Source organism: Zingiber officinale, chromosome 10A, assembly GCF_018446385.1.
Source record: "Zingiber officinale cultivar Zhangliang chromosome 10A, Zo_v1.1, whole genome shotgun sequence".
Taxonomy (NCBI): Eukaryota; Viridiplantae; Streptophyta; class Magnoliopsida; order Zingiberales; family Zingiberaceae; genus Zingiber; species Zingiber officinale.
Window position 1 is genome coordinate 83,926,053 of NC_056004.1, and position 25,427 is coordinate 83,951,479.

At 38.4% G+C, this 25,427-nt stretch overlaps 1 long non-coding RNA gene and 1 pseudogene across 1 annotated transcript; both read right to left on the reverse strand.

Moving 5' to 3' along the window:
* Positions 1-13,917: 13,917 nt before the first annotated feature.
* On the reverse strand, positions 13,918-14,608 carry LOC122026311. Its single transcript, XR_006124102.1, has 3 exons — positions 14,575-14,608; positions 14,385-14,485; positions 13,918-13,959 (listed from the first exon to the last, which is right to left on the reverse strand). It is a non-coding gene; the product is annotated as an uncharacterized LOC122026311 (long non-coding RNA).
* Positions 14,609-19,934: 5,326 nt separating this feature from the next.
* LOC122026743 lies at positions 19,935-23,682 on the reverse strand (annotated as a pseudogene).
* Positions 23,683-25,427: the final 1,745 nt, after the last annotated feature.

Below are 25,427 nucleotides of genomic sequence, written 5' to 3' on the forward strand. Positions count from 1 at the left end.
TTCTATAGGATGATCTAGTTTGTACTCCTAGGGTTAGGTCACCCAAAGTTTGGTCAGATGGATGGTTGGATCTTATCCTAGATTGTCTTGTGATTGGGTCAAGACTTGGTTCTTCTGATTGGCTAGGTTTAGGTCAAAGTTGATTATCTTCTTCATCATCCATTTTTCTTATATTATGATGATTATTTTCATTTGTTAAACTAGGTAAGTTATTTTCTTCATCAAAAATTACATTAGTTGGCTCTTTAATTTTTTGAGTATTTTTGTTAAAGACTCTATAGGCCCTACTAGTCATGGAGTACCCTAAAAATATGTCAGTTGTAGATTTTGATGTAAATTTACCTAAATAATCTTTAGTGTTTAATATGTGTACTTTACATCAAAAAACTTTTAGGTAATTTAGATTGAGTATTTTATTGTAATACATTTCATAAGGGGTTTTGTTGTAAAATTTATTTATTAATATTCTATTTTGAATATAACCTGCTGTATTTATTGCTTCAATCCAAAATTGGATACTAAGGTTATATTTGTTCAACATAGTTCTAGAAGCTTCTTGTAATGTTCTATTTTTTTGTTCTACTAGATCATTTTGTTGGGGAGTTCTAGGGCACAAAAATTCATGATTATATCCATTAATTTTACAAAATTTAGTAAATTTATAATTTTCAAATTCCCCTCCATGATCACTTCTAATTCTTTTAATTTTGGTATCTTTTTCATTTTCTATTAATTTATAAAAAATCTTTAAAATTTCAAAAGTTTCATCTTTGGTTTTTAAAAATTTTACCCAAGTAAATGTTGAGTAATCATCAATTATAACTAAGTAGTATTGATTTCTGCTTAGTGACTTGCCTCCATGTGAATCAAATAGGTCTAAATATAGGAGCTCAAGTATTGAGTTGGTTCGATTTTGCTTTGTTGGTTTGTGGGTAGACTTAGTTTGTTTACCTTGTTGACAAGCATTACAAATTGAATTTTTTAAATTTTTTAATTTAGGTAAACCTCTAACTAGACCATTTTTACTCATTTTTGAAATGAGTCTGATGTGAGTGTGACACAATCTTCTGTGTCATAACTTAGTTTCCTTTTGTTGTGTTAGTAGACACTTTAGTGAGGAGGTTGGTAGGTCAATAGTATAAATATTATTTTTCCTAATTCCCTTAAGTGTAATTTTAGGGTTTTCAACATTTCTAATTATACACTTAGAGTTGGAAAAGGTAACTAAATAACCAGAGTCACACAGTTAACTTATGCTAAGTAAGTTAAAGTTAAATTTATCAACTAATAGCACTTTTCAAATAATAAAATCGGAACTCAGTTCGATATTACATGTCCTGATTACCTTAAGTTTGTAACACCCACGAAATTATAAGATATGGGTATTATTTTTCGTTAGAGCATAAAGGTAAGAAGAATCAAAAGAAATAATAGAGATAAAAAGAAAGAGAGGGAAGGTTTGAACCTTGAACCTCCCACAAATAATAGAGTTGAATTGGTTTATGATAACCACTAGAATAATGAATAATAGATGGATAGAAAGGAATGAAAATTGTAATTAAAGGTGAGAAGAAAGAATTAAGTAAAAGAGCAAGAGAAAACCAAGTTGCTTACCTTCTCTTCCTCTTGGTTAAGAGAGGGAGCAAGAAAAAGGAAAATTGCCTTCCCACCCTCTTTCCTTCTAATTTTCGTGGGAATTAAAGAGGGAAGAAATAGAGGAGTTAAGGGGGAATGAATAAGGACATGATTCATTCCATGATGAATAAATAGGATTTAGAAGAGAAAAGAGAAAGAGAATTTCTAATTCTTCTTCTTCCTCCTTCTTCCTCCTCCCTTTTTCCTTCTCCACCGAAACTTAGAGCTTTTCTCCCTCATTCTCAAAAGTCAAGTTAAGGTTTCCTCTCTAAGAAAACCTTATTTCCAAGAAGGAGTCTCAAGGTTTACCTCTTACAAGAAGAAGAAAACAAAAAGGGAAAACGAAGAAGAGAAGTTCTTCTTCCTCCTCACAAGGGTATCATTTTCTTAAGGACAAACAAGCGAAAATATGTAAGTTTCTCCTCACCTGTGTTACAATAGTTCATGTGTTTTTCTATGAGGTTAGGTTGATTAAAAAAAAAACTAGGATTTCTTCATGGACTTTCGGCCAAGACAAAAAAAAAGAAGACCTAGGAAATTTTAAGACCCAACTAGATATGCTCAATATGTTTCTTGTAATATGTATCTTATGGTAGGGGATTAATCTAATGTTTCTATGTTGGAATGTTTGGTTAGAACTTAGATTCATGATCCTAGACTCTCGGCCAAGCATGAATAAAAGAACTAGGTAAGCTTAAGACTCAAACTAAACATGCTCCCTTTGTTTTTATGATATGTACCTTATGATAAGAGAGTTGTTAACATTTCTCATACTTGTATGTTGCTTGGAATTAGGATGTCTCCCTTTCAACTTTCGTCCATGATAAGATTAAGGGCCTAGGAGAAACTTAAACCTAATCTAAGCATGCCATGATTCTTCTTAAGATAAGATAGGAAGTTAATATGATATGCTCATGCTTGTATGTTGATTAAACTTTATTTCATGCTCATGAACATTCGGCCATGGTAGGATTAAGGGCCTAGGAGATCTTTAAACCTAAACTAAGCATGCCATGATTTTCCTTAAGACAAGATATGAAGTCAACATGACATACTCATGCTTGTGGGTTGGTTAGAACTTTATTTCATGCTCCATGAACTTTCGGCCACAACAAGTTTATAAGCCTAGGAAATCTAGAACTTGAACTAAACATGCTCATGATGTTCTTGGAAATAAATACTATGAAATTTGTTTAGGGTTTCCATGCTTTTATGCCACATGAAACCTAGCTACATGATTTACAAGCTTCGGCCATAGTAAGTTTATAAGCCTAGGAAACCTAGAACCTAAACTAAACTTGCTTATGATGTTCCTTATGATATATGATATGATATTGGTTTAGAGTTCACATGCTTGTATGTTGATTTTTAACCAAATGTGATGCTTGATGGTATTCGGCCATAGTAAGTTTATAAGCCTAGGAAACCTAGAACCTAAACTAAACTTGCTTACGATGTTCCTTATGATATATGATATGATATTGGTTTAGAGTTCACATGCTTGTATGTTGATTTTTAACCAAATGTGATGCTTGATGGTATTCGGCCATGACAAGTTTATAAGCTTAGGAAACCTAGAACCTAAACTAAACATGCTTATGATGTTCCTTATAATATATGATATGATATTGGTTTAGAGTTCACATGCTTGTATGTTGATTTTTAACCCAATGAAATGCTTGATAAGATTCGACCATGACAAGTTTATAAGCTTAGGAAACCTAGAACCTAAACTAAACATGCTTATGATGTTCCTCATGATATATGATATGATATTGGTTTAGGGTTCACATACTTGTATGTTGCTTTTAACCCAATGTAATGCTTGATAAGATTCGGCCAGGACAAGTTTATAAGCTTAGGAAACCTAGAACCTAAACTAAACATGCTCATGATGTTCCTTATGATATATGATATGATATTAGTTTAGGGTTCACATGCTTGTATGTTGATTGTTAACCTAATTTACAATCATATGTTTCGGCCACTATATGAAAAATTAGGGTTAGAGACCTAATTATGATCTCCATGTGTCTCACATGCAATGCTTCATGATATGATAAGGACTTGCTATGCTTCTATGTTTATTTACGTATGCTCATGATCTATGCATGTTGATAACCCTTATGATATGCTGTGTGCCAAATTATGTATGCTATTATGATGAGCTGTGTGCCCAAACTATGCATGTATTTATGATGTGCTGTGTGCCCAAACTATGCATGCTATTATGATGAACTGTGTGCCCAAATTATGCATGTGTTTATGATGTGCTGTGTGCCCAAATTTATGCATGCTATTATGATGAGCTGTGTGCCCAAATTATGCATGTTTTATGATATGTTAAGAAATATGATATGCATGAAATAATAAGAACCATGATATGTATGACATGCTACTTTACTTTATATGGCTTGTACCAAGGGTGGGCTCCATAAGCGCCCCGGGTCGATGGACTAAGAAACGGGCCTCGTTAGGGATGGGCTCCTAAGTGCCCCTAGGTCGATGGACTAAGAAACGAGCCTAGTATGTATGCCTTGTAGGGTTCAAGACTTGCTACCTTGGACCTACATAGGACGCGCACATTTATGTATGTAGTAAAAGCCGGGGCCCTAGTTATGTTGAGATTATGTTTAAGTATGTATATAATAAGTTTTCAAAAGACATGTTGCATATATATGTTCATGATACATGTTTCGAAAGTCATCTTACATATACCTTATGATTATGTCATGATATGCTATGATACCTTATGATTATGTCATGATATGCTATGATACCTGTCATGCCCCAGAGGAGACCCTGTCCGAAGAAATTTCGGCAGCACCTCCCCTGTACCGGTGACAATCTGAAGCATTACTACAGACATAATATACATCAGCCACAGGCGGCTGGAATATACACACAACTATGCAGTTATAAATATATCATCAGCCACACGGCTGGAACAAAACTAACACAACGAAAATGACAGAAACCCAATACTAACAAAATAAAACACTGCTAGCCGGCTAGGCTTACACAACCAACAACAAATACAAAATACCACATAACAACATCAACACTCCAAAAATAAAACCGGAGTACAGAGCTAAACAAACTGATACATAAAACAAACAAACATACGTGAAACCGATAAGTCTTCTGATGTGACGTGGGGACCAGCAGAGAGGATGCTCCAAGCGACACCATAAATAACCTGGTACCTGAAAAAGATAGTGTCAACGGGGGTGAGTTCAACAACTCAGCGAATACCAATGGACATGAGTAGTAAGATATATCTAACAGCAACAAACATGGAATACAGCTTCCTAATCATATATAGGGAATATGCAAAACTGAAAGGTAACTGAGGAAGCTGTACTCACCAGGAACTCCTATCCAGACAAAAGGGTCGTCAAACCGAAAGTGTCAATAATCCTGTATGCAGGTCAAAGGTATGCATCCAACCAAAATGCAGCAACCAAATGCAGCAAACACAATCACAATAATATAAATACATCAATGCATATGATGCTAATGATGCGTCCTGGTCACCCCTGACGCCAGTCAGTCCTCTCACACACAAATGGCGAGACCGAGTGGGTAGGGCTATGACAACCGTGCACTCTGTCGTCACTGCTCCTGATGAGTGACCGAGTGGACGGAATGCTGTCGGAGTACTCCTGTCCTGTGACCCCAAATCATAAATGGGAGAGCTCAATGCTCTCAACTCCCGGTACACGATGACGGGGAGGTAGCTACCACGCTGAGTCACCTGACCAACGGAGCCAAACAGAGTCCACCGTCTGCCGGCTACTACGCTGCTACACTAAATGCCAGCGGAGCCAAACAGAGCGGAACTAACTGCCGGCTACCACGCTGAGTCATATGACAACGGAGCCAAACAGCAGAACCGCCACACACCTACCTGATATACCACTAAACCATGAGTGGGGGTGTGTGCAGTACATGTAACTGGCGATGGACTCAACCATAGTGGAGCCGACAATCGCACAGCATGCAATCATGATGCATGTCACTATGCATAACAAAAACTGGTCAACATAACCATATCCATATATACATAATATGGGTACCACAGTATCAGTAGGTCAATCCACAGATCTAGGACATACAGGTCCTCTATGGTATAGCAACCTAGATCCTAAACATATCTCCTTCCATAACATATGTACCAACCATATGCACATATCAAGAATCAAGGTCTAGGTACACGAATCATATATGATATACAAATAGAGGTACACAAGCAAGTCATGGCATAAACACCTAAGTATCAGATAATCTCGATGCACATGACTAAAACCAAAAGTCCAGAACCTAGTCCTAACCTCAGTAAAACATAGTATGTCACTTATTCTAGAAACTAAGATACTCATGGTAATACAGTACTCATGGCAATAAATCACATGATATAAGCACGGATACGTCACAGGCGATAAACCTAACATGCTATGGATATCAAATAGTGACATACCAAAGACAAACATGTTCATTGCTTGTAGTTATAAAATACTATGCATATCCAAAGACAATATCATAAAAGACAAGTTAAGAGGTACCCGCCTCCGATAAGAGTATCGTATCTGGTCCAATCCGACATCGAGATGCTCGTCTCGCGTCAAAGTCCTGTGTCAATAATACACATACATTTTATTTAGCTAACAATTCATTAAATAGCTAAATAAAAATCCGTACGACTAATTTAGGGTAAAATCCTAATCACATCATCCAAATCAACCAACATAATTGATTTTATTCTTTAAACCTTACCTTAGGATCAAACCAAAAAGGAAGATCACAATGGTTAGTGCTCTCACCAACAATGTCTGCCAAGTAAAACACCATACAGGGCCTACACAGAAGTTAATGTAATTAACCCTATGCTTACCTAATAAAAAGCAATACCAATAACTCAAATTCTGATCTACCTAATGTCACATGGTTAGTTCTGTCAAATCTGCTGAAACTGAACAAAACCAGCACTGATCAAATACTTAAACATTTCATTGCTTAAACCATACAAATCATTTAATTCATCTTCCAAAACTCACCTAGATTTGGAGACTCCTCAGTTGAGCCACGGAAGAGATACTTGCAGACAGAAATTCATAGCCAAAGCTACCGTAAAGCTGCTACACAGGCAAAGCCGGAGCTACAACCATCACCCACCAACTTAGCACAAAACTCTTATACAAAAATTTGAATTCAGATCTCTATAAATCCAAAACCAAAATGCCTTACCCAATTTCTGTGCCGGCAGTTTCCTCTCTGCAAGCGATTCAACAAAAGCAGATAGATGAGATGAGTGAAGAAAGAACCGGCAATAGAAAAGCTAGGGCGCGGCGCAGATGGCGGATCAGCTCCGACCGACCAAACGAAGTATGCTCAGCTCTTGGCCGGAGAGGAGTTCGGCCATGGACTCGAGAGGAAGAGGAAGAACCTCTGCTTTGGCTGGTTGCGTGGATGAACGACAACCGCGGTGTCGGGATCACAGCTAGGGAAGAGATGACCGGCGGCATTAAGTGGCTAGGGCACGAACACTAGGCAAAGGAGGGATACTCAGCTGCCGGCGCTCAGAAGAGGAGAATGAGGGCCGGCGCTATGGCTGAGAGGCCGGCAGATCAAGGTCGGCGTCGCGACGGCCAGAGGAGAGGAAGAGGAGAGGGAACTGTTGCGTGGCGGTTTTGGCAATAGGGTCGGCGACTCGGTGTTCGGGAGAAGGGAATAAGAAAAACAAGGAAAAAGAAAAATAAAAATCAAACTTTTCCTCTTTAAATTAGGTAGCCTAAACAGGCTTTTCCCGAACCCCGTTTATCCCCGTTAACTTGTCCATACGAGCTCTGAAAAATTCCCGAAAAATTTCCAAAAATTCCAGAATATTCCCTTATCATTATTCGCCATTTTTCCGATATTTTACATTCTCCCCTACTAATAAAAATTTGGTCCCCAAATTTCGTTATCTGTCATCAGTAGGTACTAGCAAAAGCTAAAATGTATGAATGCTGAACGGAACCATAACTCACATACCTCAAGTGAAAAGATGGGGGTATTGAGCTCGGATAATATCCTCGAGCTTCCAAGTAACCTCCTCGTCCAAATGATACTGTCATCCGACTTTAACCAGTCGGATAGTCTTGTTCCGCAACTGACACTCTTTCCGGTCTAAAATCCGTACCGGAATCTCCTCATAAGTGACGCTAGACTGTACTGAAACTGAGACATCTGTCAGCACATGTGTCGGTTCGGGTACGTATCTCCTCAGCATGGATACGTGGAATACATCGTGCACTCCTGCCAAGGACGGTGGTAGTGTCAACCGGTAAACTACCGCTCCAATCCTTTCCGAGATCTAGGAAGGTCCAATGTATCGTGGAGCTAGCTTACCTCTGAAGCCAAATCTCTTCACCCCTTTCGCGGGTGAAACTCGCAGAAATACATGGTCGCAAATAGAGAACTCTAAGAGTCTCCGACTCCGGTCAGCATAACTCTTCTGGCAGTCTTATCCCTCTGACATCCTATGTCTGATAGTACGGACCAACTCTGCTTCATGCTGAGCTCTATGAGGTCCCAACAACTGGGCCTCCCCAACCTCATCCCAGAGGGTGGGTGTCCGACAAGGCCTACCATACAACGCTTCAAACGGTGTCATCTGGATAGCCGAATGCAAACCGTTGTTGTAGGCGAACTCTACCCATGGCAAATGGTCCTCCCAACTACCTCCAAAATCCAACACAAGACCTCAGCAAGTCCTCTAGAGTCTGAATGGTCCGCTCTAACCGTCCATCTGTCTGCGGATGGAAAGTTGTATTGAAACAGAGCTGCGTGCCCAAGGCCTGCTGCAGACTCTGTAAAAAACAAGACATGAACCGGGGTCTCTATCCGAAATAATAATCAAGGGACACCATAAAATCTGATGATCTCCCAGCAATACAGATCTGTCAATCGATCCAGGGAACCAGTCTTCCGGATCGCTAAGAAATGAGCGGATTTGTTTAATCGATCAACGATTACCCAAATCGCGTCATAGCCTTGTCGTGTCATAGGCAAACCCACCACAAAGTCCATGGTAATGTGTTCGCATTTCCACTCAGGAATAGAAATCTGCTGAAGTAAGCCGGCAGATCTCTAATGCTCGGCTTTCACTTGCTGACAGACGAGACATCTAGCTACAAAATCCGCGATGTCTTCCTTCATGTCGTTTCACCAATAGAAACACCTCAAATCTTGGTACACACGGGTACCGCCTGGGTGGACAGCAAATCATGAGCGATGAGCCTCCGGAAGTAACTCTTATAAGACCGGATGAGACTGAGGTACGCATAATCTACCTCGGAAGTATATAATACCCTCCTCGTCTCGTGTGAACTCGGTCTGCTACCCGAAAGCTATCTGGCTGCAAATAACCCGCAAATACAGCCTAGGGCTCTCGGATCCTCGTCCTGATCGACGATTGAGCAACCATGGTAACCAGTCTGTGACCACAACTCGGTGGCAAGCCAAAGTCACTCTAGACTTCCGGCTAAGTGCGTCGACAACCACATTAGCTTTTCCTAGGTAATAGCTAATGGTATAATCAAAATTCTTCAGGAACTCCATCCATCTCCTCTGTCGGAGATTAGGTTCCTTCTAAGTAAAACAGATATTTGAGACTCTTATGGTCAGTGAGAATCTCAAATGTAACGTCATATAAATAATGTCGCCAAATCTTCATGGCAAAAATAATGGCGACTAGCTCCAGATCATATACAGGGTAGTTCTTCTCATGCTTCTTCAACCGACGAGAAGCATAGGAGACTACTCTATCGTGCTGCATCAGAACAGCGCTCAAACCCTGAATAGATGCGTCGGTGTAGAGGACATATCCGTCCTCTTCAAAAGGTTAAACCAAAAATCGGAGCCGACACTAAACTCCGCTTCAGCTCCTAAAAGCTGGTCTTGCAAACCTCACTCCAAGTGAACTTCACGCCTTTCCTGATCAGGCGTGTAAGTAGCATAGCAATCCGTGAGAAACCCTCAACGTATCTCCGGAAATATCGAGCCAAACAAAGGAAGTTGCGAGCCTCTTATATCGACTCCGTCTGCTCCCAACGGTAACAACCTCGATCTCCTGTGGAACCACGGTATACTCCTACGGGTGACCGTGTGTCTCAAACATCTCACAGAAGACAACCAAATAAGCACTACTGATCCTCACATATTGATGTTCTCGTCGAAACATCTCTAGATCTAAGCAAAGGTGGTGTACGTGACTCACTTCGGATCCGTAATAGATCACAACATCGTCCACAAAGATAATGGACACCTATCCAAACATCCTCGACATACCAGGATCATCGAGTCCCTGAAAACATCTAAGGCACTGTAAGCCTATATGGCAAAAACTAATACACATAATGTACGTATCACAGACATTCCTATCCATAAGATCTCCAATAATAAATCGAAAAAATCCGATCATCAATAACATAAATCACCAAAGAATAAATCCTCCAGGGTGAGAGCAACGCTCCATCACAGGAAACACCACATATGTGGGAGCAACGCTCTACCACAAGAAATCCTCAATATGTGGGAGCAACACTCCACCACAAATAATCTGAAATATGTATCTGCAATAAATATAGGAGCAATGCTCCGCTACCAGCAATCCGTGATATGTGGGAGCAACGCTCCACCACAAAATAATACGTAAGTACCCCAAGGCACCTAACTATCCAGCTAGAGACTGTACAAGATCTCTCTACCACAATTTACTGTGGTTATCCTAGGATATAACAACCTAGTAAGCAAATCAAATCCATAGTCAACTTTATCATCCTCCTAGTGGGTCGGTCACCCACTAATGGGAGAATTAGTTGACAGGGTAAAACAACCAATATCATAATGTAGACATTTAATATTCTACATTTAACATAGGTAGAATCATCATGATGCTACCAACCATACATCTGACACACATGCACATACAACATATGTATGATCGACATAATCCTCCAATTGGTACACACCAAAAATACTCACATCATAGGTACAAATCACCGTGATACCTCCAACAATGTATACCGAACCCGTGTGCATATATCATCGTAGGTAAAATCAACAATACCCCTCAAACAACACTCACATGACAAATATACACATATGCCAAGAGTATAATCAACATATACTTCCAATAAGGCATACTAAAACTCAGGTGCATTCACAAATCACACATAATCAACAAGATACCTCAGATACCACACCAAACACATATGTACATATCACAACACTGATGTAGTCGACAAGATACTTCCAACATGACATTCACACCCATGTGCACATACCACTACACAGATTTAAATCAATAAGATACCTCCAATATGTCAATTAGACACGTACAGCTAACTAAGAAGCTATAATCCACAAGGAACATACAACAACCATATCTAGATGTGAATACTCACACTTCCTGCAAATGAACTAACCATCAGAGACCTCCTACAACTCATTACAATCATATGTACACGAAACAAAGCTAGGGATAATCAACATATTTGACCCAATCAACCTGACATTCTGAAACGGTAGGGTCACCTTCTAAGTTATCTCACTAGGTACATACAGTCAAAAATTAAAGTCCACATGGAATAGGATACATCGATCCTCTATAGACTGACCCAAATCGACAATGATATACTGTCAATTCAATCTTTTCCACGTCAGTACAAAACATGTACTCAAATGAGCTCTAAATATCCAACTAAGCACGAATAACCCAAGATTCAAACATCTAAAATAAAGTAGGTCAATCCCCTACTGATCGGATCAACAAAACTAATCGGTCATCAACTAACTAATCAAGAACAAATAAGCCTCTATAAGCGTCTAAGGTAAATCAACCCACGACTACCCCAAGTCAATATGTGTAAATCAGTTTTCTATTGACCGATCTAACCAGAGTACAATAATCATCTACCGACGAAAACTAACTAAAGTATATCGGTATTCTACTAACTAGTCAACATGAATATGAAGGTACTATTTACTACACACTAATAATAACAAAGACTGGTATGTGCCTCCATCTCCTAATCAATTAGTAGTAACAGAAGCTAATACTACTAATGGTATGATATGAAAAATCAGCAGAGACTATATTCCTTAATCTCTATTAAGGTCAATCAAGATCAGTGGCTATCCCATCACATATAATATATGCTACAACAACTAGACAAATACTAATAAAGAATGCTAATATAGGGCATATACTAACAGAAAGGTAGGATAACAGTATATACCAACATACCTCCTATAGCTTGGAGATGTCCTGCTGCTGCCAGGTCCCAAAACCCGAAAAGTCACATCGAGAAGATCAAAACACGAAATCTGAAATACAGGGAAAATAAGACTCGTAAGTCGATCTCTGATACCAAATAAATTGATATCAGATAAATCTCAAAAATCCAGAACACATAGCAAGTATCGTATACCTGCTCTGATACCACTAAATTGTCACGCCCCAGAGGAGACCCTGTCCGAAGAAATTTCGGCAGCACCTCCCCTGTACCGGTGACAATCTGAAGCATTACTACAGACATAATATACATCAGCCACAGGCGGCTGGAATATACACACAACTATGCAGTTATAAATATATCATCAGCCACACGGCTGGAACAAAACCAACACAACGAAAATGACAGAAACCCAATACTAACAAAATAAAACACTGCTAGCCGGCTAGGCTTACACAACCAACAACAAATACAAAATACCACATAACAACATCAACACTCCAAAAATAAAACCGGAGTACAGAGCTAAACAAACTGATACATAAAACAAACAAACATACGTGAAACCGATAAGTCTTCTGATGTGACGTGGGGACCAGAGAGAATGCTCCAAGCGACACCATAAATAACCTGGTACCAGATAGTGTCAGCGGGGTGAGTTCAACAACTCGTGAATACCAATGGACATGAGTAGTAAAATATATCTAACAGAACAAACATGGAATATGACTTCCTAATCATATATAGGCAAACGAAGGTGAGGAAGTACTCACCAGAACTCCTATCCGGACAAAAAGGGTCGTCAAACCGAAGTGTCAATAATCCTCAGTATGCGGTCAAAGGTATGCATCCAACCAAAATGCAGAAACAATGCAGCAAACACAATCACAATAATATAAATACATCAATGCATATGATGCTAATGATGCGTCCTGGTCACCCTTGATGCCAGTCAGTCCTCTCACACACAAATGGCGAGACCGAGTGGGTAGGGCTATGACAACCGTGCACTCTGTCGTCACTGCTCCTGATGAGTGACCGAGTGGACGGAATGCTGTCGGAGTACTCCTGTCCTGTGACCCCAAATCATAAATGGGAGAGCTCAATGCTCTCAACTCCCGGTACACGATGACGGGGAGGTATCTCTGCCGGCTACCACGCTGAGTCACCTGACCAACGGAGCCAAACAGAGTCCACCGTCTGCCGGCTACTACGCTGCTACACTAAATGCCAGCGGAGCCAAACAGAGCGGAACTAACTGCCGGCTACCACGCTGAGTCATATGACAACGGAGCCAAACAGCAGAACCGCCACACACCTACCTGATATACCACTAAACCATGAGTGGGGGTGTGTGCAGTACATGTAACTGGCGATGGACTCAACCATAGTGGAGCCGACAATCGCACAGCATGCAATCATGATGCATGTCACTATGCATAACAAAAACTGGTCAACATAACCATATCCATATATACATAATATGGGTACCACAGTATCAGTAGGTCAATCCACGGATCTAGGACATACAGGTCCTCTATGGTATAGCAACCTAGATCCTAAACATATCTCCTTCCATAACATATGTACCAACCATATGCACATATCAAGAATCAAGGTCTAGGTACACGAATCATATATGATATACAAATAGAGGTACACAAGCAAGTCATGGCATAAACACCTAAGTATCAGATAATCTCGATGCACATGACTAAAACCAAAAGTCCAGAACCTAGTCCTAACCTCAGTAAAACATGGTATGTCACTTATTCTAGAAACTAAGATACTCATGGTAATACAGTACTCATGGCAATAAATCACATGATATAAGCACGGATACGTCACAGGCGATAAACCTAACATGCTATGGATATCAAACAGTGACATACCAAAGACAAACATGTTCATTGCTTGTAGTTATAAAATACTATGCATATCCAAAGACAATATCATAAAAGACAAGTTAAGAGGTACCCGCCTCCGATAAGAGTATCGTATCTGGTCCAATCCGACATCGAGATGCTCGTCTCGCGTCAAAGTCCTGTGTCAATAATACATATACATTTTATTTAGCTAACAATTCATTAAATAGCTAAATAAAAATCCGTACGACTAATTTAGGGTAAAATCCTAATCACATCATCCAAATCAACCAACATAATTGATTGTATTCTTTAAACCTTACCTTAGGATCAAACCAAAAAGGAAGATCACAATGATTAGTGCTCTCACCAACAATGTCTGCCAAGTAAAACACCATACAGGGCCTACACAGAAGTTAATGTAATTAACCCTATGCTTACCTAATAAAAAGCAATACCAATAACTCAAATTCTGATCTACCTAATGTCACATGGTTAGTTCTGTCACATCTGCTGAAACTGAACAAAACCAGCACTGATCAAATACTTAGACATTTCATTGCTTAAACCATACAAATCATTTAATTCATCTTCCAAAACTCACCTAGATTTGGAGACTCCTCAGTTGAGCCACGGAAGAGATACTTGCAGACAGAAATTCATGGCCAAAGCTACCGTAAAGCTGCTACCAAGGCAAAGCCGGAGCTACAACCATCACCCACCAACTTAGCACAAAACTCTTATACAAAAATTTGAATTCAGATCTCTATAAATCCAAAACCAAAATGCCTTACCCAATTTCTGTGCCGGCAGTTTCCTCTCTGCAAGCGATTCAACAAAAGCAGATAGATGAGATGAGTGAAAAAAGAACCGGCAATAGAAAAGCTAGGGCGCGGCGCAGATGGCGGATCAGCTCCGACCGACCAAACGAAGTATGCTCAGCTCTTGGCCGGAGAGGAGTTCGGCCATGGACTCGAGAGGAAGAGGAAGAACCTCTGCTTTGGCTGGTTGCGTGGATGAACGACAACCGCGGTGTCGGGATCACAGCTAGGGAAGAGATGACCGGCGGCATTAAGTGGCTAGGGCACGAACACTAGGCAAAGGAGGGATACTCAGCTGCCGGCGCTCAGAAGAGGAGAATGAGGGCCGGCGCTATGGCTGAGAGGCCGGCAGATCGAGGTCGGCGTCGCGACGGCCAGAGGAGAGGAAGAGGAGAGGGAACTGTTGCATGGCGGTTTTGGCAATAGGGTCGGCGAGTCGGTGTTCGGGAGAAGGGAATAAGAAAAACAAGGAAAAAGAAAAATAAAAATCAAACTTTTCCTCTTTAAATTAGATAGCCTAAATAGGCTTTTCCCGGACCCCGTTTATCCCCGTTAACTTGTCCATACGGGTCTGAAAAATTCCCGAAAAATTTCCAAAAATTCCAGAATATTCCCTTATCATTATTCGCTATTTTTCCGATATTTTACAATACCTTATGATTATGTTACGATATGCTATGATGTGCTTTATGACATGATATGATTTGATGCTCTTAGGAATATGACATGATATGATAAGATGTTCTATATTTTATGTTTATAAGAGTTACGATATGATGCTTCTATACATGATATGATGAGTTTACCTCCATGCTTTATGCCTTGTGATTATGCTACGCTATACGATTTTTGTGAGTAGGAAGGATTTTACTGAGCCTTGTGTGCTCATATCTTACTTTCCTTGTACCACAGATAAAGGCAAGGAATGGATGAACTAAGGGAGCAGTAGGAGAGGCAAGAAGGATGTGTGTGGTAGTGGCTTGGCTAAAAGAGAAAGACCTGCTTTTGTTTAATAAGAATTATGTCTAGCTTATGTTATTGTTTCATGACTCCATGATATTTAATTATGCTTATTGGTATTATTACTTAAAATCATGTTAAGTATGCTATGTGACCCTACATGCCTAGGTAGTTAGTCATGGTGATTAAAAAGAAAAGAAAAGTTTTAAAAGAAAATTTTATAAACAAGACTTCCGCTGTTTTAAGTAGAAAAGAATATTAATATGCAAGTAAGTAAGTAAGTAAGTAAAGTAACCCCCGTCCCTTGAGCAGGAGGGGCGGGGTGTTACAAAGTTTTCCTTCGTTGTCGAATACAACTAACCCTAAGTTCTTGAGTTTGAGCTTAGTGAACTTCAATCTGTCTCCAGTCATGTGTCTGGAACATCCACTATCCAATATCCATTGTTCCAAATCATTATGTTCCTACACATAAAGTATTTGATTTGGATCTAATTTGACGGATTAAAAATAGTTTGATTGAATTTAGCTCCTTAATTTTCCATCTCACCCGGTCTAAATTGTCAATCATGTTATACCTATGGGTGATTGTGAGATGGTTAATTTTCATTAAGGTTAATTCGTGTAGATTTGATTTGAGTTTGGATTTTAAGTTTAATTTAGTTTTAAGTTTAAGTTAATTTCGTTAAGTTTTAGGTTATAGTTAAAGTCTAATTTAAAGTTAATTTAATTAAGTTTATTAAGTTTTGATCAATTTGGTTAAGTTAAATTTAGTTATTTTTTAAAGTTAAGTTAATGTTTAATTTAGTTAATTTTTAAGTTGAGTTAAAGTTTAATTTAGTTAATTTTTAGTTAAGTTAATGTTTAATTTAGTTAATTTTTTAGTTAAGTTAATGTTTAGTTAATTTTTGAGTTAAGTTAATGTTTAGTTTAGTTAATTGGACTAATTTAAACCTAAATCCATCTCACCCTTCTTCTAGATTGTCAATCAGAGAACCTTATCTATTTTGAGAGATGGTTAATTTTTATCTTCAATTTAGATTACCATCTAAGGGTTGATTCACATTTGAGTTAGACTAAGATTTAACAGTTAGTTAATTAAATATCCATTTCAATAATTGGCTTCTAAGCTGTGGAGAGACATTACTCCTTCTTGGGTATTGAATCATCAACCACTTTTAGACAAAGCCTATGTCTAACTAGTCAAATGTGAATCAAACATAAGTCCTTATCTACCTTAATCTAAGCATGCACTACAACAAAAACCCTCATAGAAATCGGTTTTCCACCGGTGCCTATTTCATTTTCGACCGATGTCTATGAAGCCGATGTAAAAAGTCTGCCAGTTTAGACATCGGGTTAAAATCGGTGTAGTATCACTTAACGACACCGGTCTTCGAATCGGTTATTAGCCGGTGTAGTATCACTTAACGACACCATTTCATCAACGGTGTAAAACCGATGTAATATTGTATGTTAATAACACCAGTTTTGGCAGCGGTAAATGACCGATGTAATATTAGTTAATAACACCAGTTTTACAGCGGTGGAAAACCGATGTAATATTAGTATTTTTTAACAGCACAAATTTGATTCCCGAAACAATGAAAAATCGACAGTAACCAAAAAAATACACAAATATTCACAAATTACACAAATATTCTTCATTCAACAGTATCCATAAAATACACAAATATTCACAAATTACATAAATAATCTTCTTACAACAGTATCCATAAATAATCTTCATGTGGTTTTTTTATGTATTTAAAATACATAAATAATCTACTCAAATGTAATCTCGCATGCATTCAATCCACTCGAATCGCACTTCATCAATTTCAACTCTGGAGTACTTGAGATTTGTAAACTGTAAAAACACATAAATAATATATTAGTAAACCAAGACTAAAAATCATAGTTGAAAAAGTAGTAAGAGCACCAAGTAACAAGATGACTAATTGGAATGCTTAAAAAGAAAAATATTCATCATTTATCTCAACCACATCATATAGTGTAGATCTATCATTCCTGGGAACTTAATATAATCCAAACCAAAAATTTTAATCTAACTACACAAACAACAATTTAATCTTTCAAATTCAATTCATTAGTAGTCGACCTAAATGGCATAACTGTTTACCACTAAGAGTACATGGAAAGTAAATAAATTCACTTTTAGTTTGCAAATAATAAATTCACTTTTAGTTTGCAAATAATAAATTCACTTTTATCACTAAGAGTACATGGAAAGTAAATAAATTCCTTAGCAGCAATAAAGATGAGTAACATCAATCCATTTATATGATTTTCAATGATATATATATATGCACCTTAGATGATAATTTATGTTTCAGAAGTGAAGCAACAGAGCATAAAGCAACAATAGTCAATAACCACACCTCATCGCCAATGTCAGTCATGTAAAGATTCTGCCATAGCAAGGACTTAGTTTTCTTAACAAACTCAGCGATGCTAAAGGCGCCTTTGGGACCAATCTCATTGTTGCCAATATCTAGAAGTGTTATTTTTCCTAAACAAGAAGAAATATAGTTTTACATAATTGCTGAGAAGTAGTACAATCAATAAATACTGGAAAGCCAATAGATCTGATGAAGAAATTAAATCTGCAAGAAAGAACTGAATGGATAGAAAATCTAAGTGTGTGTACATCTTATTAGCTTGAGATGTATAGATCGAATTGCCTTATTCTCAACTAGTGCTCCAGCAAGACTTACAAAACCCTATAAAATTTCACATGGAAATAAGGTGTAAGGAGTAAGGACACCAGAAACAAAGTGTAAAAGATCTAGGAATTTCATAAAAAACATGAAAAATTGCCCAAGAATAAGGTCATAAAGAATATTCAATCATATTATTGTTAAGTTCCAGTACACGTAAAGTTTGATTTTCTTTCAGCATATCTGCAATAACCCTTGCACCCTACATAACATATTTAGCATTGAGACTTTACCAGAATCAAGAATCATTTTCTTCCTCAAGAAACAAACAACCGGAACTTGCAACAAGTAAAATTAAACAACCTCATCTCCAATACCTGAACTGTTTCGCTGGAGTTTCTGAATACATCCATTCACCTTCAAAATATCTGAAAGACACTGCATAGGAAATTTCCACAATCTCAACATCTAATGAAAAGAAATAGGAATAATGTAAAGTAAACTAACATGTCCAAAAACTTCTTGGTCAATGAGAAAAATTATTAAGAAATAAACACATAAAGAAAACAAAATCAATACCCAAAAAATGTTAAATTACTCATTTTGACAAAAGTTATAAAAACAAAAAATATGCTGGTAATAGATGACAAAGAAGAAATAAATGTTACTTGAAAAGTATAATTCTCTTAATCTTAACAAAGTGACTAAAACTAAGTGATAATTCTGGGATAGTGAGATTCAACAATAAACAATGTAGTCATGCATTGAATTTCATGAGTATTAAAGAACTAGCAATTTGTATCCTATCCTGATTCAAATTCGCCAAAAGAAATAAGAAACTAAATATCGAAATTATGTGCCTCAGTCCAACACCTAAACTGGCAAACAAATCCAAAAAAATAAACAAGGTAACTTGATGCAAATTTCATAAGAAATGAAAACTAAATTACAATCATCTTTTCGTGCTAAATTACAATTTTACTTGCTGTGCGTTAATACCAAACAATTTTAAGGAATCACTGAGTGTAGATAATTGGCTGAAGAACCAGTTACCATAAATATATTTGATCCACTGCTAGTTCAAGCCCTTTCAAAAACCATGGATGCATTCCTGGAACATGAAAGTTACATTTGGATTGGGGGGGGGGGGGGGGAGAGAAGGTAAAATATACATCTAAACATTTAAACTATAGGACATTGTTTAAATTTGTTGGTACCAAGATCTTTGCGGCGGCTAGCACTCGGGCATATTGACAAGCAAGGTTCTGTGAGGGCTTTGTCACTGGCTGCCGGTGGAGGAAGAAGCCCAAAGTTGAACTGCAAAAAGAATGTGATCAGAATTAGTATTCTAATTTGCTTTCCTTTCCCCAAAAACAAAAGGGAAAACTGTGGGCATGTGAAAGAGTCTTGATTATCTCACAGAAGCTGCAGTTTTAAGCATGGTATTCGTCTAAAGAACACCATCAAGTGCCTTTAGGCCAACTGCTGTAATCCCATTGCCAGAAAAATCAACTTCCTCTGCTACCTGAGACTTGGAAAAAAACTAATGAGATGCTAAACGACACTAAAAAAAGTTATGCTTAAATGTCTTGCTTTAGTAATGTCATACCTTTAAGAGTCTGGTTCAGTAATAGTTTACAAGTAGGAACAAGAAAAAAAGTAAGGTTATGGAAAAGGAAGGAAAAGAACTAACCTGTTGTAACCAAGGCTTTCAGCAAGAAAAAACAGACCATCATCACCAAAGTTACGACCTAATAGAATCATGAATTTGTTAAATATCTACAAGTATTCCATTACCTTGGTAAAGTAAATGTAAGTTTAATCCCCTGAAAAAGTTCTCAGCATATTCATTACCAGATATTAGATTTAGAAATAATCAGTTATAGAGTGAACAACTGTAATCACTTGTTGTAGATACATTCTAACAAGTTTAGTGTGCTAACCTGACAAGTCAACACTTCTGAATGTTCTAAGTTCCTTGGAAAACTCATTTAGTTTTTGCCTAGACTCTTTTTCAAGTTTTGCAGCACCACCTGATAGCAGGTTAGTCCCAGGAGAAAAGGACCACTTAAGTCCAGATGACGGAGCTTTTTTAATCTCAGATGTTAAGCCCTTTGGTTTTGGCATGATTAGTTTTCCAGCCACCTTCCATAAAACTGTGTGCTGAAGGAGTAAATTAGCTATACCATCTGAATAACTAAAGCATGATGAAGCAAAATGGAGTTCAGCAAAGCTATATTCTTTTAGCATTATTACCAAGACAGTCAAATTTTGGCATCACAGAGTAAGCATTCATATACATCTGACTTGAAGATGAACCAAGAGGCTAGCATGAATACCAAAGGATGTCAAAAGACTAGCAATGACAACAAAGGCTTGTAGAGTAACCCAACAGATTTGTCTTTGTAAAGAGCATCTCTACCTGCATGGATGTTGTATGTCATGAATAACATGGCCATTTGCAAAACTCAAACTTTTGTCCAGATATGGAACTTCTTCAAGCTTGAAAAATACAACCCGGTATTCAGGAATGACAGCTGTATAAGGAGTAGATGCACCTGTCTCATTTTCATCCTGAAGTAACTTATCCAACTCCGGCCAAAGAAGCTCCCTCCTGAAAGTACAGTTGATATTTCATATTCCACAAAGGAGTAATGAGATAATGATGGGCAAAAGAGAAAAAAAATAGAAAACTAAAAAATAGCAGTAGCCGACATTGAAATTTGGATGGCATGCATAAAAGTTTGCTGATACTACATACCATGCAGAGAAGTCATCCTCAATACCCTGATCATCATCTCCCAACCCCACTTGGATAATGTGCTTGGCGCCTATGCAGAGGAAAAAAAATATAGAAGAATATCCAAGTACGAATGATGCTTAAATTCATTAAACACATCTACAAACTTGCACATGACTACTACATTACAGTTGTATGTATGAAACTCACAGATAACATGACTACTCAACTGTTTCTTAGTAACTCCTCATACCATGTTGACTTTACAAGTTTTTAGAGTAACAATTAGTCTGCAAAACAAGTTAAATTCTCTAGAAAAATGAAATGCATGAACTTTGAGCTTGCAACTGAAGATAGGATTTAAAATCAGCTTTAGGAGCATATGTGACTTAGTCAAATCACAAACTAAATAAATCAACTATATACCTTGCTCATGAAGCAGTTCATCGACCACCACAGCAACCTTTGCAAGGACACAATACACAAATATATCAGCCAAGCAATTCCCACAAAAAGAATACTGACAATTTCATCATGCCAAACCTTATTAAAATGTTCATATTGCTGATTGCCCAAACTAAACACACCAAATTGAAGATTTTCCAACCAGGTTCCTCTCTCTTTCCCCTATAAAAACTAATAATCAGCAATCGATCAAGGCAAAAGGATTATTGGTAGAATAGATTAACTAAATGTGCATGTTTCCAGAACCTCTGTAAACCATTTGTAGAACCGGGCAGCATTATCAGTAGGCTCGCCATCTCCATACCTAAAGAAAACAAAGGGATCAGCTCAAACTTTGAGGAAACTGATCGTTTATAAAAATAAAAAATTCCTGGCTTTCAACTTACGTAGCCAAGAAGAACAAAGCCAAGCTCTCCTTTTTCAGGTTCTCCTCGTACTCATCATCCTCAGTAGCATATTTGTCCTATAATTGAGGAAACTAACTACAGATCAGTCAATTAATCAGTAGTATTTCCAATTATTTGAAACAGAAGGAAGATAATCTTACGATATCCATGACTTTAAATATAGCATTAGGGTACCGTGCTTTTGCCTCCTCAGTCAGCGCCTAGAAGGGGGGGAAATCTAAGATCATGGGAGAAAAGTTCAAAAAATGAACTACTCGGATAAAACCCTAACCTTCGCGAACCCCTCAGCCGTCCTGGTCTGCGTCCTGAAGAAGACGGTGACCTTCTTCTTCCCTTGGTCCTCCTCTGTATCCATCTGGGTCTTCACCACTAGCGGCTTCGGCGGCTCGGCGGGCTTCCTTCCGCTCGATCACCAGACGAAGAAGATTGCCACGCAACCGACAAGCACGGCGATGACGATGCTCAGGACGACGATCAGCAGCCGGTTCTCCACGAACGCATCCCCGGTGCCGGAATCGAGCCCATATCCGTCGGAGAGGGAGGCGACGAGGACCGACAAGAGATCGAAGGACGACGCCTTCTCGGAACCTATCTGCATCTTGGCGGATCGAGCGGTGAATCGGAAGCACAGATCTCCGATCTCTGTTTCTGTCTGCTTCGAATTGGGAGAATGAAGGAGGTCGAGATTGGGTCGGCGATGGGAGGGGAGGAGAAGATAGAGGCGGAGAAGGTGAGTCGCCCGAAGACGGCTCTCTCTCTCTGCCTCCCGTGGACGGCGTCATATAGGTTTAGGTTAGAGGGAAGAGTTGAAAATTTTAGCTAATTGGTGGGAAAATTAAATTATTTTATTTTGGTTCATTAACATCACTTTTAAAAACAGTTTTTTACTATACGATTTCGTAGATAGAACAAGAAAATTATCATAGACACCGGTTTTAAAAACCGCTGTTAAAACTGGTGTCTATTAATGAAAAATGGGTGCTCATAGACATCGGCTAAACAAATCGATGTCTATGAGCAAAAATCTGCGCTCATAGACACCGGTTTTTGGAAAACCCGGTGTAAAATACTCAAAGACATCGATTTTTGCTTAAAACCGTTGTTGTTCCACTGATGTCTATGAGGGTTTTTGTTGTAGTGATGAATAATAGAAAGCAGTAAAGCATACATCAAACATATTTATCTAATGAATATGGTCCTTCTATTGGTTCCCCCTAGATCATAGCCTCGATAGGGTCTATTAAGGTAATGGATTTGATCCTTGGGGATCCAATATTGTCCAAGTCCAACTTGATTAATTAAGTTAGACTTGGGGATCCATGCTTGGACTATTCTTCTATTAGCTCGATTAACAAGTGATAAGTAAGATCTAAATTTTTTTCTTAGCCTTAAATCCAAGTCTAGATCAATTGTATACGACTCTTTGTTTTCCAAGAATTAAATCAAGATTCTTGGATCCCAAGGTGAACTGTTCCAACGTATCCTTCAGTTCCTTGACTTGACTTTTCAGGGTGAAATTTTCTTCCTCAAGCTTTTAGACTTGGGTTGAAGTTCCAGTCTGAACCGATTCTGTCAAGGAGTTTGGGATAGTCACTTTCTTGAGGGCTTTGAGCTCCTCTTAGAGTGACTTGACCCAGAGGTTGGACTTGGCTAGCTTTCTTGACAAGTAAGAAATCAAATTATGCAATCTAATTAAAGAAATACTTACATCGGTTTGGGAACCTTCTGAACTGAATACGGATCCATGGCTTCGCTCGGACTCAGTTTCCAATTCTGTCTCAGACTCGGATTCGATGACTTGCTCTCGAGCCGGAAGTGCGAGGAAACTCATTTGTTTGAGATCTTCATCGGAGTCTTTCGATGATAATTCATCCCATGTTGCTTGTATCACCTTCTTTCTTCATTGCTTCTTCACTTCCTTCTGATTTGGACAATTTGCCTTGATGTACCCCTTTTTGTTGTAGCCATAGAAAGTGACTTCAAACTTCATTTTGGAGCTTGGGCTTGGTTGTGTCATCTTTGACTGGATCACCTTTTTGATCTCCCGTTTTGTGAAACCCTTCTTTTTCTTGCATAGCTTTCGCACAAGGTTGATGAGCTTGGCAGTGATCTCATCGTCGTCTTCTGAGTCTGATTCATCTTTGGGCTCAGGTTTGGTTCGGCACTTGACTTTTGCTTCCTTTGTTCTGTTTGTACCTACGACAAAAGTAATACTTTACCAAGGGTGTATTAGTCTGTTCATGTAATTCAAATTATAAAAATAATTCATCTAGCTTAATTGAGGAGAGATCCTTGGAGACTTTGTAAGCATCTACCATGGATGCCCACAAAGTGTTCCTTGGAAATGCATTTAGTTTTTACCTGATGACGTCGCGATTCTCTACCTTTTGACCGATTGTGTGGAGACTATTAAGAAGGTCCTGGATCCGAGTGTAAAGTTGGCTTGCTTATTCTCCATCCTACATTTTTATGTTATACAATGTATTTAAAATTAGCTGGAAACAACCTCTTGAAAAAAGTAGGGTAAAGCTGCATACAATGGATCCTTCCCCGGGACCCCGCATAGTGGGAGCTTCGTGCACCGGGCTGCCCTTATTATTACAATGTATTTAAAATTATATTTATTTTACTTATCTTAGTATCAGAGGTCCCTTTGTGCAGCTCTATTAGCTTTTCCCACAAATCTTTGGAGCTTGAGAATGGGTCAACTCGGTTCGATTCTTATTTTGTTAAGCCGCATTGAAGAGTGCATGTCGCTTTTGCGTCAGCCTCGATCTTCTTCATCAGATTTGTGTCCCAGCTCTCGCATGATATTGGTTTTCCAACGTCGTCGAGTGGGAGTGCGAGGCTGATTTGAATGATCATCCACATCTCAACTAGCATCTTGAGGTGGTATTCCATTCGCCCATTCCAGTAGCCAAAATCCTCGCCGAAGAAAAGAGGCGGGCAGGCTGTGCTGTAGCCTTCTTGGTGGGCCATTAAAAAAAATCTCGCACACAAAAAAATGACAAATGTTCCAAAACTTGGTCTTGGATTAGTTGTGCGAGAGAAAATATAGTAAAACTCAACTCGATGGTATTGCACCAATTTTGAGAAAAAAATCGACAAATTTGTCAAGAGAGGTTATCAAACCAATCCTAACTTATGGAAAATATTTGACAAAGAAGATTTCAAAAATTTTGGAAAGAAAAAAAATGAAAGGAGCCTCCTTCTCGATTGGTAGTTTCACCAATTCAGAGCAGCCTCGCTCTGATACCAATTATAGGATCAAGATGCATTAAAGGGGTGTGAATAGTGTCATGGCTTTTTCATACTTTTTGAAAAACATGATCGGAGATAAACACAGCAGAAAAGAAAAAGTGAAAGTAAAACAATCACTAACACGTTTATTTTTACTTGGTTCGAAGTCTGTGACAACTTCTACTCCAAGGTCCACACTCATTGAGTGTTTACTTTGGGAAATTCACTATCAAATCCGGATAATTATAGATGCAACAATTTAATTACAATAATTGAAAGTATACTGACAATTTTAAGGATCTAGAAGCTTGTGCTTTCGATTGTCAGAGTCGCGTT